This window comes from Tamandua tetradactyla, chromosome 12 (assembly GCF_023851605.1).
Source record: "Tamandua tetradactyla isolate mTamTet1 chromosome 12, mTamTet1.pri, whole genome shotgun sequence".
Taxonomy (NCBI): domain Eukaryota; kingdom Metazoa; phylum Chordata; class Mammalia; order Pilosa; family Myrmecophagidae; genus Tamandua; species Tamandua tetradactyla.
Window position 1 is genome coordinate 65,740,001 of NC_135338.1, and position 20,651 is coordinate 65,760,651.

General features: G+C 37.4%; 1 protein-coding gene across 18 annotated transcripts in view; it reads right to left on the bottom strand.

The window, feature by feature from the left end:
• The window catches only part of PEAK1 (pseudopodium enriched atypical kinase 1), a 363,497-nt gene that overhangs the window by 306,614 nt on the left and 36,232 nt on the right, over positions 1-20,651 (bottom strand). The gene's annotated exons all lie outside the window — the stretch shown is intronic.

Genomic DNA, 20,651 nt, shown 5'->3' on the forward strand with positions numbered 1-20,651 from the left:
AGAAGGAAAATGCCTCCCGGGGAGCTTCATGAACCAGGAAGCCAGGAGAAAAAGCTAGCAGATAACATGTCTGCCATGTGCTCTTCCAGATGAGGGAGAAACCCTGACTGTATTCTCCGTGTGCCTTCTTACTTAAGAGTGAGAGACCCTGAACTTCATCAGCCTTCTTGAACCAAGAAATCTTTCTCTGGATGCCTTAGATTAGACATTTCTATAGACTTGTTTTAATTGAGACATTTTCTTGGCCTTAGAACTGTAAATTAGCAACTTATTAAATTCCCCTTTTTAAAAGCCATTCCATTTCTGGTATATTGCATTCTGACAGCTAGCAAACTAGAACAGTGACTCAGTGGCAGAATTCTTGACTGCCATGTCAGAGACCCAGGTTCAATTCCCGGTGCCTGCCCATGAAAAAAAAAAAAGAAAGAAAGAAAGGTACCTACGTATATGATCATGAATGGAAAACTAGGGGACAAAAATCGGGTCTTGGCAGTTTTTCCATTTTCATTTGTGCATAAAGTTTTAATATAAATTCAGGGACATAAAGCATTAATGTAAGTCAAAATGTTTCAGTGAACAAGTTCCAATTTATAACAATCATAAATAAATCAGTAAAATTTTTCTGGATAATGCCAGCATTTGGATATTTTAAAAACGAGTAAATTTCTTATTGATAGCAACTAAAGGTGTTTGTGGCATTTTTATTATATACCAGATTCCATCCATTCACTATACTTTTCTAACTAAGTTGTCCTACGTGCAAGTACGTCTTTTTTTTTAATTTTTATTTTTTGTATGCTGTATGGTGGGGTCACATTTGATTATTTTTCCATATAAGTATCCCATTATTGTAGCACCATTTGTTGAATTTTTGTTTGTTTTGCTTGTTTCTTTTGTTTCTGGGGAAGTACATGGGCCAGGAATTGAATGTGCATGGCACGTGAGAATTCTACCATTGAACTACTCGTGCACCCCAACAAGGACATGTTTTTAATGTTGTCTGTCTTCTATGTTGTTCCTGTAAGTTTGCAATTAAAATACATTAAACCACACACACACACAAAATTGGGTAGACTGAAATACTGTGGGTCAATGAGAGGAAAGGGGAAGGGGTTTGGGATGTATGGGTTCTTTTTTTCTTTTTATTTCTTTTTCTGGAGTGATGCAAATTTCAAAACTGGTGAAGAATATACAACTATGTAATGATATTGAGAGACACTGATAATACAATATGGTCAGACTATATGTGTGTGGATATTTCTCAATAAGAATATTAAAAAAATGTAGATGTATATGGGCATCTATGAAGTATTTATGGCAAAATGTTAGTTAACTGTTCTAACTGGTATGTACATTGCTGGCTGTTCATTGTTCTGACTTTTTTTTTTCTATTTTCTGTATGTCTGAAAAATACATAAGAAAAATGTCTATTTTAACAAAAAATAGGTAACAAGTGTTAAACGTTAAATAAAAACAGTAACATTTGTTTTAATCCTCCTTCCTTGTTTTACTTTTTTAAACAGTTTTTATTGTGAAATATAACATATATACAAAAAAGTAATAAATTTCAAAGTACATTTTAACAAGCAGTTATAGAACAGATTTCAAGGTTTGGTATGGATTACAGTTCTGCAATTTCAGGTGTTTCCTTCTAGCTGTTCTAAAACACTGGAGACTAAAAAGAAATACCAATATAATGATTCAGCAGTCATACTCATTTGTTAAATGAGTTTTTTTTTAATGAGTTTTGTTAAATGAGTATAACTGCTCTGTTATAACTCTTACTTCTCTTTTGATCCTTCTCCCAATCTTTAGGGATATTTGGGTTATGCCCATTTTAACTTTTTTCTTGTTGAAAAGTTGTGTCAGTAACATGGGATAGGAGATGGAACTGGTTGAGCAGTACCTTTTTATGATAGAAAAATATGAAGTACCTACTCTATTGCAGGGGATGCATCCTGGAGAGAACATATAGGAGAGTCTAATCCATAAATGAACTTAAACCAAGATTCAATCACTACTTATGTTAGTTATAATAATATAATATGTTGCTCTCTCAAATTTGACCTTAAGACTCATTATATTATATCCAAAAAGTATAAAACTGTTCACAGTTTACAATAAAGTATATAATTTATACCAATAATCATTAAAAAGTGTTAGAACAATGTGTTATTCAGGACACAACTAGTAAAAATGAGCAAAATAATCTCAAACATCAAGTTTTCAAGACACTTAGAAATGGAAGACATAATCTGAAACACGAAATTATCATGATTGCACAAAAGAGACTAGAGAGTTCTCCATAGAGAGTAATTAGTTCCCTGACCCTTAGGAATTATAATCTATGAGTAACCAATGAAAAATTCCCAGACCAATGGGAAAACACCATCACCAAGCTTGTTTTGGTTTCTAAATTCCAGAAATCTTAAGTTCAGTTATAAGCAGTCAATCAATAAAATTAAGAGTATACAAATAGGCCCATTGCCTATTTTTAGTCTAGCCCTTGGGCTAAGAATGTTTTTACATTTTAAAAGGGTTGTAAACAATAAGAAAAATAGAATTACAACAAAGACAGTAAGTGGCACAAAGCTTAAAATATTTACTATCTGACTCTTCACAGAAAATAGTTTGCCAACCTCTGAACTAAATAATTCATAAATGGATGAAACAGGTCTTTGTATTGGCTGTAATCAAGAGAAATAAAAGTATGCCATGGTGTTATAGGGTATTAGAACCAGAAGGAACATCTAAGATCATCTTTCATCCCCATCAAGTTACAAAGGAGGTAACTGAGGAGCAGAGGTTCCAATCTTCCAGGTCTACTATCTCCTATAGCCAATGTGGTTTACAGACCATCATTACATTTACATTACATTCCATTTTTTCTCTGGTGGGGTAATTCGGGAATAAAACAGAGGTATGGTAAATCCATGCACTCTCATCCAACACACCACTAAGCACTTCCTACACAAAACTAATCCACTGACCAAAATTGTTACCTGATAAAGGCTGTGGATTCTCTAGTCTGATATGCTTAATAACCAAATCCTGAGACACAGGGGTTTCAGAGAGAGAGAAAGAGATTATTACTAGGTGTGTAATAGCAGAGCAGATGGCCTAGCGGCCCAAAATCTGTATCCCCAAACTACAGTAATTCTAATAATTTTATTAGAGAAAAAGATAGGCAGGGTTTAGGATAATGAACACAGTGGCCCCAGATGATGTAGTTAGAGGTGATCTAATTATTCAGCATGCATAGATTGATTACATGCTTAGTCAGAGAATGTATGTAAAAAAAATGGCAGAATTGGTATAAGTGACTTGTAGGTTGAAGTCTAAGCTACTGTACACATCAAACAGGCCCATTTTGGTTAGAGCCAGTCTTCATTATCAAGATAATTTTGGACTTGGGGTGGTTTAGTTCTGGGCTGGCCAAAGACCCTTCACTAATAAACATTAGGCAGAGGAGAGGAGCCAAGATGGCGGCTTAGCAAGGTATGGGATTTAGTTCGTCCTCCAGTGCAGCTAATAAATAGCCAGAAACAGTACAGAACAACTGTTGGGGCCACATCAGTGATCAGACACACAGAGTACCCCAGTCTGGACCAGCTGGACAGGCTGCGAGCCCCCCAGAACCGTGAGTTCCCTAAGCCATGGCGGCCGGTGCCCCTCCCCACAGTCTGCTTCCCAGAGGGGAAAGGAAAGAGACTTGACTAGCAGCAGGGGCTGAGCCCAACCAAATGCCAATTGTGGAATTAATTAACAAATTCTGACTACTAAAAATAGGCCCCCACCTGAGCTGAACCTTGAGTAAAAGCAGAGGTTGCTGGGTTTTGCCCCAGCGCAGAGGGGACAGGGCTTACATGAAAAGAAAAAAGAAAAAACAACAGGTTTTTTTTGTATCTGAAAAGGTCTGGGCCCTGCAGGAAAGGAGGGGGCACACAGGACCTGGAGATATACAGCGCAATATACCAACTTAGGCTCTTGATTGGCAAAGCTCAGGAACGGGGCCCTGCTCTGAAAAGGATTTTTCTTTTTCTCTTTTGTGGCTGTGTTTCTATGAATTGATTACTCTTTGGATACAGCTGCAAGGCTTCTTGGGCTCCACGGCCCCAGGCAAAGGCAGAAACAGGCTTGTTTGAGAGCACATCTGGAGACTGTGCCTTCCCCAGGAGAGGGGTGGGACCCAACTCAGGTGGAATCCCTCCCTCAAGGAATTCAGATCCCAGGGCTTGGTGATTTGAAGGCATTAAAAGCAGCCTACAACCTCTCCTCTATCTCCACCATGTCCCTAGGAGGGAGAGACAGCGGAAGTTAAAGGTACCACATCACTTATGCTGGTGAGACCTGCAGGCAGAAAAGCGCCACATACTGGGCAGGGTAGGAAAAATGCAGAATCCAGAGACTATGCAGGAAAACCTTTTAATCTGCTGGATCTCACCCTCAGGGGAAAATGACATAGATGACACTTTCCTCCTGAAAGGAGACCAGTTTGGTCTGGGAAAACCTATATAATACCTGTAAAATACCTATCATAATACCTATAATACCTAAGTAAACCCTCCTAAGGGGTGGGGGAAAGGCACCATACAGGCAGGACAAGAAACAAACAAACAAACAAACAAAACTGAGAAATTCTGATCTATTAAACAAAACCTAAGCTAGAGGACTAGAATAAGCTGAACTGAATGTCAAAGAACAGACGACAAAAAAGTCATCCAACAAGAAAATCCTACTGAAAAAAAAAGTGAAAACAATCTCCAGAATAAACTAATTAAGGTAATTAAATTCCCAGACACCAGCAAAAAATAACAAATCACACTAGCAATATTGAAGAAATGGCCCAGTCAATGGAACAAATCTACAGTTCAAATGAGATACAGGAGTTGAAACAATTAATTCAGAATGTTCGAACAGACATGGAAAACCTCATCAAAAATCAAATCAATGAATTGAGGGAGGATATAAACAAGGCAAGAAATGAACAAAAAGAAAAAATCAAAAGTCTGAAGAAACAAACCACAGAACTTATGAGAATGAAGGGCACAGTAGAAGAGATGAAGAAAACAATGGAAACTTACAATGTCAGATTTCAAGAGGCAGAAGATAAGATTAGTGAACTGGAGAGTGGGACATCTGAAATCCAACAAGCAAAAGAAAATATAGGGAAAAGAACGGAAAAACATGAACAGGAGGTCAGGGAACTCAATGACAACATGAAGCACACGAATATACATGTTGTGGGTGTCCCAGAAGGAGAAGGGAAAAGGAGAAGAAAAAGTAATGGAGGAAATTATCACTGAAAATTTCCCAACTCTTATGAAAGACATAAAATTACAGATCCAAGAAGTGCAACATACCCCAAAGAAAACAGATCCAAATAGATGTACTCCGAGACACTTACTAATCACAATCTCAGAGGTCAAAGAGAAAGAGAGAATCTTGAAAGACTCTTGAAAGAGAAAAGCAATCCATTACATCCATCACATATGAGGAAAGCCCAATAAGACTATGCATAGATTTCTCAGCAGAAACCATGGAGGCGATAAGACAGTGGGTTGATATATTTAAGATACTAAATGAGAAAAACTGCCAACCAAGAATTCTATATCCAGCAAAACTGTCCTTCAAAAATGAGGGGGAAATTAAAACATTTGCAGACAAAAATTCACTGAGAGAATTTGTGGCCAAGAGACCAGCTCTGCAAGAAATACTAAAGGGACAACTAGAAACAGAGAAGACAGAAGAGAGAGGTGTGGAAAAGAGTATAGAAATGAAGGCAATCAGTAAAGGTAAAAAAAAGAAAAATGAGATATGACATATAAAATCCAAAAGGCAAAATGGTAGAAGAAAGTACTGCCCAACACAGTAATGACACTAAATGTTAATGGACTAAACTCCCCAACCAAAAGAAGAGACTGGCAGAACAGATTAAAAATCAGGACCCATCTATATGCTGTCTACAGGAAATGCATCTTAGACCCAAGGATAAACATAGGTTGAAAGTGAAAGATTGAGAAAAGATATTCCATGCAAATAACAATAAGAAAAGAGCAGGAATAGCTATACTAATATCCAACAAATTTGACTTCAAATGTAAAACAGTTAAAAGAGACAAAGAAGGACACTATCAACTAATAAAAGGAACAATTCAACAAGCAGACATAATAATCATAAATATTTATGCACTGAGCCAGAATGCTCCAAAATGCATGAGGCAAACGCTGAAAAGAGAAATAGACACATCTACCATAATAGCTGGAGACTTCGATTCCATACTTACTCATCAATGGACAGAACATCTAGACAGAGGATCTATAAAGAAACAGAGAATTTGAATAATACAATAAATGAGTTAGACTTAACAGGCATTTATACAACATTACACCCCACAACAGCAGGATACACCCTTTTCTCAAGTGCTCATGGATCACTCTCAAAGACAGACCATATGCTGGGTCACAAAGCAAGTCTCAATAAATTTAAGAAGATTGAAATCATACAAAACACTTTCTCAGATCATAAAGGAATGAAGCTGGAAATCAATAATAGGCAGAGTGCCAGAAAATTCACAAATATATGGAGGCTCAATATCACACTCTTAAACAACCAGTGGGTCAACAAACAAATTACAAGAGAAAACAGTAAATATCTTGAGGCAAATGAAAATGAAAACACAACATATCAAAATTCATGGGATGCAGCAAAAGCAGTGCTAAGAGGGAAATTTATTGCCCTAAATGCCTATATTAAAAAAGAAGAAAGAGCAAAAATTGAGGAATTAACTGTCCACTTGGAAGAACTAGAGAAAGAACAGCAAATAAACCCCAAAGCAAGCAAAAGGAAAGAAACAATGAAGATTAGAGCAGAAATAAATGAAATTGAGAACATGAAAACAATTGAGAAAATCAACAAAACCAGAAGTTGGCTCTATGAGAAAATCAATAAGATTGATGGACCCTTAGCAAGGTTGACAATAGTAAGAAGAGAGAGGACGTAAATAAATAAAATCAGAAATGGAAGAGGAGACATAACCACTGACCCCATAGAAATAAAGGAAGTAATGAGAGGATATTAAAAACAACTTTATGCTAATAAATCTGACAATGTAGATGAAATGGACAACTTCCTAGAATGGCATGAACAACCAACATTGACTCGAGAAGAAATAGATGACCTCAACAAACCAATCACAAGTAAAGAAACTGAATCAGTTATTAAAAGCTCCCCAAAAAGAAAAGTCCAAGGCTAAATGGCTTCACATGTGAATTCTACCAAACATTCTGGTAAGACTTAGTACCAATCCTGCTCAAACTTTTCAAAAAAATCAAAGACAAGGGAAAGCTACCTAACTCATTCTACGAAGCCAACATCACCCTCATACCAAAGCCAGACAAAGATATTACAAGAAAAGAAAACTACAGGCCAATCTCTATAATGAATATAGATGCAAAAATCCTCAACAAAATTCTTTCAAATCAAATTCAGCACCACATTAAAAAAATTATACACCATGACCAAGTAGGATTCATCCCAGGTATGCAAGGATGGTTCAACATAAGAAAATCAATTAATGTAATACACCATATCAACAAATCAAAGCAGAAAAATCACATGATCATCTCAATTGATGCAGAGAAAAACCACATGATCATCTCGATTGATGCAGAAAAGGCATCTGACAAAATTCAGCATCCTTTCTCGTTGAAAACACTTCAAAGGGTAGGAATAGAAGGGAACTTCCTCAACATAATAAAGGGAATATATGAAAAGCCCACAGCTAACATCATCCTCAATTGAAAACTTTACCCCTAAGATCAGGAACAAGACAAGGATGTCCACTATCACCACTGTTATTCAGAGCAATTAGACAAGAAAAAGAACTACAAGGCATCAAAATTGGAAAGGAAGAAGTAAAACTCTCACTGTTTGCAGATGATATGATACCATATGTCAAAAACCCTGAAAATCCACAGCAAAACTACTAGAGCAGGGTGGGAGGTTACAAGATCAACACTCAAAAATCTGTAGTGTTTCTATATACTAGTAATGAACAATCTGAGGGGGAAATCAAAAAAAGAATTCCACTTAACAACTGCAACTAAAAGAATAAAATATTTAGGAATAAACTTAACTAAAGCACAAGCACTGAAGGAAGAAATAAATACATGGGAACTCCTCAAAATTAAACACTTTTGTGCATCAAAGAACTTCGTCAAGAAGTAAAAAGATAGCGTACACAATGGGAGACAATATCTGAAAACAATATATCAGATAAAGGTCTGGTATCTAGAATATATAAAGACATTGTTCAACTCAACAACAAAAAGACAGCCAACTCAATTACAAAATGGGAAAAGACTTGAACAGACACTTCTCAGAAGAGGAAATACAAATGGCCAAAAGGCACATGAAAAGATGCTCAACTTCCCTGGCTATTAGGGAAATGCAAATCAAAACCACAATGAGATATCATCTCACACCCACCAGAATGGCCATTAGCAATAAAAGAGAAAGCGACAAGTGCAGAAGAGGATGTGGATAAAGAGGCACACTTATTCACTGTTGGTGGGAATGTCAAATGGTACAACCACTGTGGAAGGCAGTTTGGTGGTTCCTCAGGAAGCTAAATATAGAATTGCCATACCCGGCAATACCATTGTTAGGTATCTATTCGGAGGACATGAGGGCAAGGACACAAATGGATATTTGCACACCAATGTTAATAGCAGCATTATTTACAATTGCAAAGAGATGGAAACAGCCAAAATGTCCAACAACAGACAAGTGGCTAAACAAACTGTGGTATATACATACGATGGAATATTATGCAGCTGTAAGACAGAAGAAAGCTATGAAGTGTGTAACAACATGGATGGACCTTAAGGACATTATGCTGAGTGAGATTAGCCAGAAACAAAGGACAGATACATATGATCTCACTGATATGAACTGACATTAGTGAATAAACTTGGAGAATTTCACTGGTAACAGAGACCATCAGGAAGATAGAAACAGGGTAAGATATTGGGTAACTGAAGCTGAAGGGATACAAATTGTGCAACAGGACTGATTGTAAAAACTCAGAAACGGACAGCACAATACTACCTAACTGTAATATAATTATGTTAAAACACTGAATGAAGCTGAATGTGAGAATGATAGAGGGAGGAGCACTGGAGACACAAATGAAATCAGAAAGATAGACAATAAAGACTGAGATGGTATAATCTAGGAATGCCTAGAGTGTATAATGATAGTGACTAAACGTACAAATTTAAAAAAATGTTTTTGCATGAGGAAGAACATAGGAATGTCATTACTGCAGGGTGTTGAAAATTGATAGTAATTAATATTTTAAAATTTTAACTTATGTATGAGATTAAAGCAAAAAATGTTTATTTGGTACAAAATTTATATTTTGACTAGTGCGTTTCCTAATATAACTTATGTAGACAGCTTAACTGAACACCATAAGTACATGGAACCTTGAGTAGGACATGAGATTTCATTGGTTTGTCCAGCATGATTTGAACAGTGGATAAAAAAGTATTTGTAAAGTCCCCTTTGGGGAATGGTGAGAAAGGGGGAAAATTCAACTTCCCCAAGATGAATTCTTGATATTCTCACAAGCAGTGGGGACAACCAAAGCAATAGGCTGAGCCCCCAATCTTAGGGTTTGTTCATATGAAACTTAACCCCACAAAGGATAGGTGAAGCCTACTTAAAGTTAGGCCTAAGAGTCACCCACAAGAGAACCTCTTTTGTTGCTCAGATGTGGCCTCTCTCTCCATCCAACACAACAAGCAAACTCACTGCCCTCCCTCGTCTATGTGGGACATGACTCGCAGGGGTGTGGACCTTCCTGGTAACGTGGACAGAAATCTTAGAATGAGCTGGGACTCAGCATAAAGGGATTGAGAAAACCTTCTCAACCAAAAGGGGGAAGAGAGAAATGAGAAAAAATAAAGTGTCAATGGCTAAGAGATTCCAAACAGAGTCGAGAGGTTATACTAGAGGTTATTCTTAAGCTTTAAATAGATACCACCTTTTTAGTTAAGGCGTAACAGAGAGGATGGAGGGAACAGCCCAATTCAAGGTCCATGATACCTGCAAGAAGCTTCTAATCCGATAGGAAGTATATGTCAGGTACTCACCCAAAAGAGTAGAAGATAAATACCCCAAATGTCAACACAAACAAAATATTATAGAAATTTCAAGGAATAAAATGTCAACTCTACAGGAAATTTTTAAGGTCTTAATTTTAAGACCTTTGGGTAAGATTTTAAAGGACAGAAAGAGGAAGAAGGGCAATCCAGATACCACAAATGGAATGAATAAATAGACAAAAGGAACAATTTGTTATGGCAGAAATTCTCACCTGTTTGTGTCCATCAGATTTGGCCCTAGCCAAGTGAGGGCATATACAACTTCTTTAATTTCTAAGGTATCTGGACTACACATGATATCGAATGATATTCAAGAATTACAGATGCAATATATTGGTTAGATAATCAGTATCTAAAGTAGACAATTCATTCCTGCATCAGCTTTCAGACAGCCACTGTAAACAAACAAACAAACAAAAAACCCTGCAAAACCAAATCTAAATTCTGTGTATTAAGGCTGAATATTATTATCAAACATACTGAAAGGCCTGAATTTTTTTCACTTTTTGGTTATTTTGGTTTCCTTTCTACAGAGTTATTTTATTTTATGGATAGCAATCTTTTCTAGTCATCATCTCCAAACCTAGAACCTAGCAAATGCTGTCTAAACACTTGCTGAATTAATCATATTGGAAGATGATATACATTCCACTGAAAATACTCTTTCTTTCTAATTATGCAGAGTAGAGAGAAGATAAGCAATATTAATTGAAAGTGTAGTAAAAATGAAGGCATCAAAAACTTAAATGATTATTTCAAAACTATTTTTGAAGCAAACAATCTGCTTATAGGTAATATAAATCTTGTCCTGGCCTCTTCCTCCCCTTGCAAAAAGTCATTTTTACTAAATAGCTTGAGGAAGAGAAAAAATATTGAGCGAAAAATCACATAATCTGATACCCAGCACACAATTCCTAGCACATACTAGGTGCTTTCAAATCATTCACTGAGTTAATCATTCTATCCATGACTTCTGTTGTTATATGAATCTGCTCTCCATATGCCTTCATTATATTTCAAAGGTGCAAGTCATCAACTCTGGTAGAGCTTACACCACCACAAATGGTTGACATATTTTAAGAGGACTGAGAAATGAGAAGAAATATCCATAGATGTGATCCTTAACTTGCACAAGTATAAGAAGATGCATCATTTCACTGTTGTGAATTTGCTATTTTTAGGTGACTCTGAATTGAATTATTCGAGCATGTACTAATACAACCTTGAAGGAGTCCGTAGACTTACTTGCTTCTGACAGTCTTGAAACAAAAGCTGCTATTCAGACAAAAGATGACAGACAACAGGAATTTGACAGGCCAGTAATTTACTGCATTTTCTGCACATTTGAATTTGTAGGCCTCCATAGCCATTAAGCAAAATTAGTTTCATGATGTCAGCCAAAAACCACCAACCTCAATCTGTTTGAATCTGTGTTTGCTCATTACAGGGCTCTCAGTAAATCAAGAGAAAGGTTTTAATTGCACTCCTGCCCTATCAAAGTTTAGTATAGTCCTGGACTATAACAACATTCAATTCTCCCTTCTTTCTCTATGTCTAAAATAACACAGATGTAGTTGAAGAAACTAAGTACCAGACAGACTCTTAGTTCTCTAAGGAAAAATGAAGCAATTTAAAAAATACAATGGGGTCTGAATATACTTATGCAAATTTAAAAGGAAGGGCCAGATAAAAGGTATCTTCATCTTTCACCTCTCCTACTTGTTAATCCTTGAATCCACTATGCTCTCTCATGCCCCAGGTCTTTGCAAATGCTATTTTCCCTTCTACTCAGAATCTCTTCCTGAAACCTGAGTGCCTGGTAAATTTCTATCATCATAGAAGGTGTACCTGTTTCCCAAAAAAGACTCATGCAATCCTTTCCCTATGTACCTTACACATACTTCTATTAAGTACCTCTCAAATTGCATCATAACTTTTTGTGTCACAGTCAGAGAACTGAAAGCTGTCTGATGGCAGTGACTGAACACTTCTTGGCAGAGATAATAACAGCTGGTACACATCAATATGGCCATAAAAGCTGTAGTGAGATACTTCTGTAATGAAGTCTAATAAACAACCACTGATCCAAACTCCACCAGCCCTAAAGTGTCTGCTGACATTCCAGTTCCCCTCACCATAGCCCAGCAACTAAAACAGGGAAACTTGACACAGCAAAAGAGAGAAAGGGTCCTATGAGACCCTAATCCAGCACCATGGCCATCTTGATTGGTTAGTGCCTCCAGACTGACTGGTAAATATTCTGAATACTACCACTATCTCTTTCTACCCAAAGCCTAAGAACAGTAAGTAGCACATAGTAGAACTTTTAATGAATCTTTAATTCTTTGTCAAAAGAATGAATTAATTAATACCAGCCCCATTAAGTGACCCTAAACCAACAGGTTTGCTATCAAAATTATTCAGTGATCAGACAGGCAAGAAAAATCCATATGTGCAAGAAAAGTGGTCAAGTCTGTTACTTTCTGTTTGCCTTCAGCCTGATAAAATAAATGCTTAATTTGATAATGTGAGCCAAAATCTTTAATGTGAAACTATATAAAGCATATGATTCAAGAGTTTTTTAGTTTTTACCCTTAAACGAAGTTCCTATAAAACCACAGTCTCCATAACAAGACCACAAACAGTGATCACTAAACTCTAGTCAGAATCTTAACAGAAAGATAGGTATCACAAAGGAAAAACACAAATGATTAATTCAAATCAAGGGGAAAAGGCAAGAATGAGAACAGAGTTTATAATGAATGGCATACCTAATTACAGATTTTGCTAAGGGCTTCAGATACTTCTAATTAGTTTCGGTTAGTATATTAATTATAAACAGAACACCATGAGAGAAGTTTCTAATCACAGGAATTTACTGAGTATGTAAAATCAAAATTTAAATTATCATCCTTATCATTTAATAATTAAAGTCATCAATAAGATATACATTACATTAAAATCAAGGTGCTAAGTTAGTGGCAGAATCTTAAAAAACTCCATAGGGAACAGGTATATATGTAGCTGAAAGAAGGATTAATACCATTCAGTTTCAATAACAAGAATTTTGAACCTATAAATGGTGATAAGCTAATAATCATTTCAGGCTACTTTCCAGTAGAAAAATTATCTTTCAGTCATGCTATTGGGAATTTCAGAGAGTTATAGGATTAAAATGCTAAAAATAAAGACAGAAGGGAAGAATCATGGTAACATCTTCAAAAAGAGCTTAATTATCTAATTTCAACACTAATAATTAAATATCAATCTTTAGCAAAACAATCCTATGCTATATACTATGCTAAAGAAAAGTAATAGAAGGTAACAAAATAAAACAGACATCATTTGTTCATTAAGAACAATCAAGGATGGTGGTGAAGGCATGTTTATACACCTAGGTTGGATTGTATAATGTGTGAATAAAACTGTTTAAAAATGAACAGAAATAAGTGCTAGAAAAGATGCAGAGAAAGAGGTGTACCTATTCATTGTCTGTAGGGAAACTGAGAGGTGCAGCCCCTTGGAGGACAGCGTGGTGCTTCCACAGAAGGCTAGGGGGTAGGATTGCTATATGATCCTGACATCCCACTGCTCAGGATAAACACGTAGAAACTGAGTGTGGGGACAGGAATGGACATTGGCACACTGTTTCTGGTGGCAGTGTTCGATCCACAGTGGATGGAGGTAGCCTCAGGGTACGACGACTGAGGAATGGAAGGAGAAACTATGGCATGTGTTCTAGTTTGCTAGCTGCCGGAATGCAACACACCAGAGACGGATTGGCTTTTAATAAAAGGGAATTTATTTTGTTGGTTCTTCAGAGGAAAGACAACTAACTTTCCACTGAGGTTCTTTCTTACGTGGAAGGCACAAGATGGTCTCTGCTGGTCTTATCTCCAGGCCCCTGGGTACCAACAACTTTCCCTGGGGTGACTTCTTTCGGCATCTCCAAAGGCCTGGGCTGAGCTGCAAGTGCTGAGATGAGGAATGCCGAGCTGCTAGGCTGTGCTACGTTGCGTTCTCTCATTTAAGCACCAGCCAATTAAGTCAAACATCACTCATTGCAGCAGACACGCCTCCTAGCCGACTGCAGATGTAATTAGCAACAGATGAGGTTCACGTACCATTGGCTTGTGGCCACAGCAACAGAACTAGGTATGCTCACCTGGCCAAGTTGACAACTGAATCTAACTAACACAGCATGTTATACACATAACAATGCACTACTGAGCAGCTGTAAGAAGGAATGAAGTTGTGAGGCAAGCTACTAGGTGTTTGAACCTTAAGAACTGTATGCTGAATGAAATATCAGGAACAAAAAGACAAATATTATCATATGTCATTCATATGGACTAACTATAATATAAAAATTAAGTGAACTGAAGTAGAGAACATGGATTATTAGGTTGGGGCCTATTGTAAAGGGCCCTAGATTGTAAATTCCTACAGCAATCACATATATTCAGGAGATGTAACTGCCATCTCTAAATTCTGAGAAACCTGAACTGTTTGTTTATAATTCCCAGAATCTTTGGGTATTTATGTGATGCCTAAGGCTCAGAGTTAGTGCTCTAAAGCTTGAAAGTCAGGAGTAACCCATATAGGAACTGTTTAAAAAGTTGAAAAAGGGATCAGACTTCAAGTAGAGATATGAAGGAACCTGGTCTGGATAGGACTAAGGTAGATTAGAATACAGGGTAAACGATGATACTGTCCATATTTTAAAACCTCAACTTCTGTGTGAGACCAAGGGGAAAGATGTTTGTTCTGTGCAAAATTCATATTTTAAAATTTAAATTTTAATACAAGTTACCTAATTTAACTTATATGGTCAGTTTAGTTAAACACCGTAAGTACATGGAATCTTGAATAGGGAGTGAGATTTTCTTGGTTTGTCCAGATTACAGTGATGCCCTGATATATCCCAGAGTAATTTGAGCAGTGAATAAAGTATTTGCAAATACTTTGGAACTGGGGAGAAAGGAGGAAATATTCAACCTCCCCAACTGGAGAATTTCTGATATTCTTGCAAGTAGTGGGGACAACCAAACCAATAGGCCAAGCCCTCAATCTTGGGGGTTGCCCCTATGAAACCTATTCCTGCAAAGGATAGGCTAAGTTTACTTAAAATTAGGCCTAAGGTCATCCCCAGAGAACGTCTTTTGTTGCTCAGAAGGCCTCTCTCTCTAAGCCAACTCAGCAGGTAAACTCACTGCCCACCACCCCCTCGACACGGGACGTAACTTCCAGGGGTGTAAATCTGCCTGGCAATGTGGGACAGAACTCCTGGGATCAGCCGGGATCCAGAATCATAGAATTAAGAAAGCCTTCTTGACCAAAAGGGGAAAGAGAGAAATGAGGCAAAATAAAATTTCAGGAGCTGAGAGATTCCAAACAGAGTCGAGAGCTTATTGCATTATACAGATACTCCTTGTTAGCTTATGGTGTATTGGAGTGGCTTCAGGGAAGTACCTGAAACTGCTGTGCTATATTGCAATAGCCTTGATTCTTGAAGACGATTGTATAATGACATAGCTTTTACAATGCGACTGTGTGATTGTGAAAACCTTGTGTCTGATGCTCCTTTTATCCAGGGAATGGACAGATAAGAAAATATGGATTAAAAAAATAATAGGGACAAAGGGTAAAATAAATTGGGTAGATGGAAGTACTAGTGGCCAATGGCAGGTGGGTGGTTAAGGGTATGATATGTATGAGTTTTTTCTTTTTGTTTTTCTGCAGTGATGTAAATGTTCTAACAACTTTTCATGTTGATGAATACACAACACAACTATGTAATGATATTGTGGACCATTGACTGTGCACCATGTATGGAATATATGTGTGTGTGTGAAGATTTGTCATTAAGAACGAAAAACAAGAAGAACAAATCAAGGAAGACCAGCCTGATTGTTTGGTAGTTATTAAATTAGAAACTTAAGAGAAAGGAGAAAAATAAAGACCACAATATATTTTAATTTTAGTATTTAATTAAAGTTTTTAAAGTCTCACTAATTCTAATTTGAAACCATCATGCTTGGCTGCTAATACTGCCATATGAATTTAAACAGAAAAAGTATACAAAGAATAGGTAAGTAATAGTAAGAGCAGATACCATTTATTGAGTACTTACATACTGTACTAGACAAAATGCAAGGTGTTTTGCATATATAGTTAATTTTCATAATCGCCTTACAAAGCAGAAAAGCATCACCCTTATCTCACTGATGATGAAATTGATACTAGAAATATCTTTATCAAGTCCAGCTAGTAAATACAAAGTAAAGATTCAAATCCACAGCTGAACTTGATTCTATAGTCCCTGAGCTGGCTGCACACCCCACTGGCTGACCAGGTGGTTACTAAACAGAATTAAAGTAAGAAACTTAGCAGTGAGGTTCTCTAGTGTATAAGCTTTCTGCAGTGTATTTCCTTAGACACCTGAATGTCTAAGGAAAATATAACTTAGTAATTATATTTCTGACCATGATTTGGGATATTAAGGATATTGCTCGTGACCTTACAGGCTGATCACAAAATTCTATCCTTGTTAAACTCACTGGGATCTAAATTATCAAAATGAAATTACTGAATACTTAGATACAGAGGTAGGAGAATGCTGAGGAAGGGGAAAATTAAATTTAAAAATGTTAGTAATTTCTATATGTTTAGAATCTTCTATAAAGAAACCCTAAATGGAATATAGGTATTCATAACAGCATTATATATAAGTACCTAGAACCATGGTCTTTATAAACAAAAGAAAAAATAATATGAGATTCAATCAGGACAGAAATAAGTTAAAATACATTGGATGACAAAAATAAACAAACATTTGACTAAAAGAAAAGTACTGGAAAATAACCTTTCTCCAACTTTCATGAAAGCAGTACAAGTTCAGCAGAAAATAATTTACCATTGGTTTAAAAATACAGGATGCCGATGACTTCCTGGAAGATGGCGGCTTAGTAAGACGCGCGGATCTTAGTTTCTTCTCCAGGACAGCTACTAGGGGAGTAGAAACGATACAGAAAGCGCCCAAAGCCACAACAGAGATAAAAAAGACAGCGTACCCCATCCTGGAACGGCTGGTTGGCTGAGAGAAGCAGCTCGGGTGAGATCGCCGAGGCGCGAGGGCCTCACCGGGCGGGGTGGCAAGCGGCCGGAGTTACTCCCTTCCCCCTTCCCGGGCCGGCTGGGAGAATTGGAGAGGCGGTCCCCTGAAACCAAGGCGGCTGGCGCCCACACCACGCGCAGGCCCCCGGAACAACTGAGAGAATTGGATCGGAAATCCCCAGACTGCGGAGAACGGTGACGGGTGGGGGAAGCCCCTTCCAAACCCGTGACTCCCGGGGAACGTGCACTCTCTCGGGCGGGCTGCTGCCGCTGGCACCCTCCCGCCACGCTTGTCGCCCAGGGCCAACTAGGAAATTCGGACGGGCTCTTTCCCGGGCTGCGGCGATCAGCAACCCTCCCTGAGTTCGGACCCCGGGCCGGCTCAAGCCGCTTCAGCTAGCGAACACCCCAGACGGCGAGAGTTTTCCAAAGTTTAAGGTCCCACAGCACCTTTTACTGGTGGGACCAGACAAACGGGTGCCACGAGCGCCACCTACTGGGCAGGATAAGAAAAACAGAACCCAGAGATTTCACAGGAAAATCTTCCAAACTTTTGGATCCAATACCCAGGGAAATCTGTCTAAATGCGCAGACGCCAACAGAAGATAACGGATCACGCTCAAATAATTGAAAATATGGCCCAGTCAAAGGAACAAACCAATAGTTCAAATGAGATACAGGAGCTGAGACAACTAATGCTAAACATACGAACAGAAATGGAAAACCTCTTCAAAAACGAAATCGATAAATTGAGGGAGGACATGAAGAAGACATGGGCTGAACATAAAGAAGAAATAGAAAAACTGAAAAAACAAATCACAGAACTTATGGAAGTGAAGGACAAAGTAGAAAAGATAGAAAAAACAATGGATACCTACAATGATAGATTCAAAGAGACAGAAGATAGAATTAGTGATTTGGAGGATGGAACATCTGAATTCCAAAAAGAAACAGAAACTATAGGGAAAAGAATGGAAAAATTTGAACAGGGGATCAGGGAACTCAAGGACAATATGAACCGCACAAATATACGTGTTGTGGGTGTCCCAGAAGGAGAAGAGAAGGGAAAAGGAGGAGAAAAACTAATGGAAGAAATTTTCACTGAAAATTTCCCAACTTTTATGAAAGACCTAAAATTACAGATCCAAGAAGTGCAGCGCACCCCAAAGAGATTAGACCCAAATAGGCGTTCTCCAAGACACTTACTAGTTAGAATGTCAGAGGTCAAAGAGAAAGAGAGGATCTTGAAAGCAGCAAGAGAAAAACAATCCATCACATACAAGGGAAACCCAATAAGACTATGTGTAGATTTCTCAGCAGAAACCATGGAGGCTAGAAGACAGTGGGATGATATATTTAAATTACTAAAAGAGAAAAACTGCCAACCAAGACTCCTATATCCAGCAAAATTGTCCTTCAAAAATGAGGGAGAAATTAAAACATTCTCAGACAAAAAGTCACTGAGAGAATTTGTGACCAAGAGACCAGCTCTGCAAGAAATACTAAAGGGAGCACTAGAGTCAGAACCGAAAAGACAGAAGAGAGAGGTATGGAGAAGAGTGTAGAAAGAAGGAAAGTCAGATATGATATATATAATACAAAAGGCAAAATGGCAGAGGAAAATATTATATAAACAGTAATAACACTAAATGTTGATGGACTGAATTCCCCAATCAAAAGACATAGATTGGCAGAATGGATTAAAAAACAGGATCCTTCTATATGCTGTCTACAGGAAACACATCTTAGACCCAAAGATAAACATAGGTTGAAAGTGAAAGGTGGGAAAAGATATTTCATGCAAATAACAACCAGAAAAGAGCAGGAGTGGCTATACTAATATCCAACAAGTTAGACTTCAAATGTAAAACAGTTAAAAGAGACAAAGAAGGACACTATATACTAATAAAAGGAACAATTAAACAAGAAGACATAACAATCATAAATATTTATGCACCGAACCAGAATGCCCCAAAATACGTGAGGAATACACTGCAAACACTGAAAAGGGAAATAGACACAAATACCATAATAGTTGGAGACTTCAATTTCCGACTCTCATCAATGGACAGAACATCTAGACAGAGGATCAATAAAGAAATAGAGAATCTGAATATTACTATAAATGAGCTAGACTTAACAGACATTTATAGGACATTACATCCCACAACAGCAGGATACACCTTTTTCTCAAGTGCTCATGGATCATTCTCAAAGATAGACCATATGCTGGGTCACAAAGCAAGTCTTAACAAATTTAAAAAGATTGAAATCATACACAACACTTTCTCGGATCATAAAGGAATGAAGTTGGAAATCAATAATAGGCGGAATGCCAGAAAATTCACAAATACCTGGAGGCTCAACAACACACTCTTAAACAACGAGTGGGTCAAGGAAGAAATTGCAAGAGAAATTAGTAAATACCTCGAGGCAAATGAAAATGAAAACACAACATATCAAAACTTATGGGATGCAGCAAAGGCAGTGCTAAGAGGAAAATTTATTGCCCTAAATGCCTATATCAGAAAAGAAGAAAAGGCAAAAATGCAGGAATTAACTGTCCACTTGGAAGAACTGGAGAAAGAACAGCAAACTAATCCCAAAGCAAGCAAAAGGAAAGAAATAACAAAGATCAGAGCAGAAATAAATGAAATTGAAAATATGAAAACAGTAGAGAAAATCAGTAAGACCAGAAGTTGGTTCTAATGAGAAAATCAATAAGATTGATGGGCCCCTATCAAGATTGACAAAAAGAAGAAGAGAGAGGATGCAAATAAATAAGATCAGAAATGGAAGAGGAGACATAACTACTGACCTCACAGAAATAAAGGAGGTAATAACAAGATACTATGAACAACTTTACGCTAATAAATACAACAATTTAGATGAAATGGACGGGTTCCTGGAAAGACATGAACAACCAACTTTGACTCAAGAAGACATAGATGACCTCAACAAACCAATCACAAGTAAAGAAATTGAATTAGTCATTCAAAAGCTTCCTAAAAAGAAAAGTCCAGGACCAGATGGCTTCACATGTGAATTCTACCAAACGTTCCAGAAAGAATTAGTACCAATTCTCCTCAAACTCTTCAAAAAAATCGAAGTGGAGGGAAAAATGCCTAATTCATTCTATGAAGCCAACATCACCCTCATACCAAAACCAGGCAAAGATATTACAAAAAAAGAAAACTACAGACCAAGCTCTCTAATGAATACAGATGCAAAAATCCTCAATAAAATTCTAGCAAATCGTATCCAACAACACATTAAAAGAATTATACATCATGACCAAGTAGGATTCATCCCAGGTATGCAAGGATGGTTCAACATAAGAAAATCAATTAATGTAATACACCA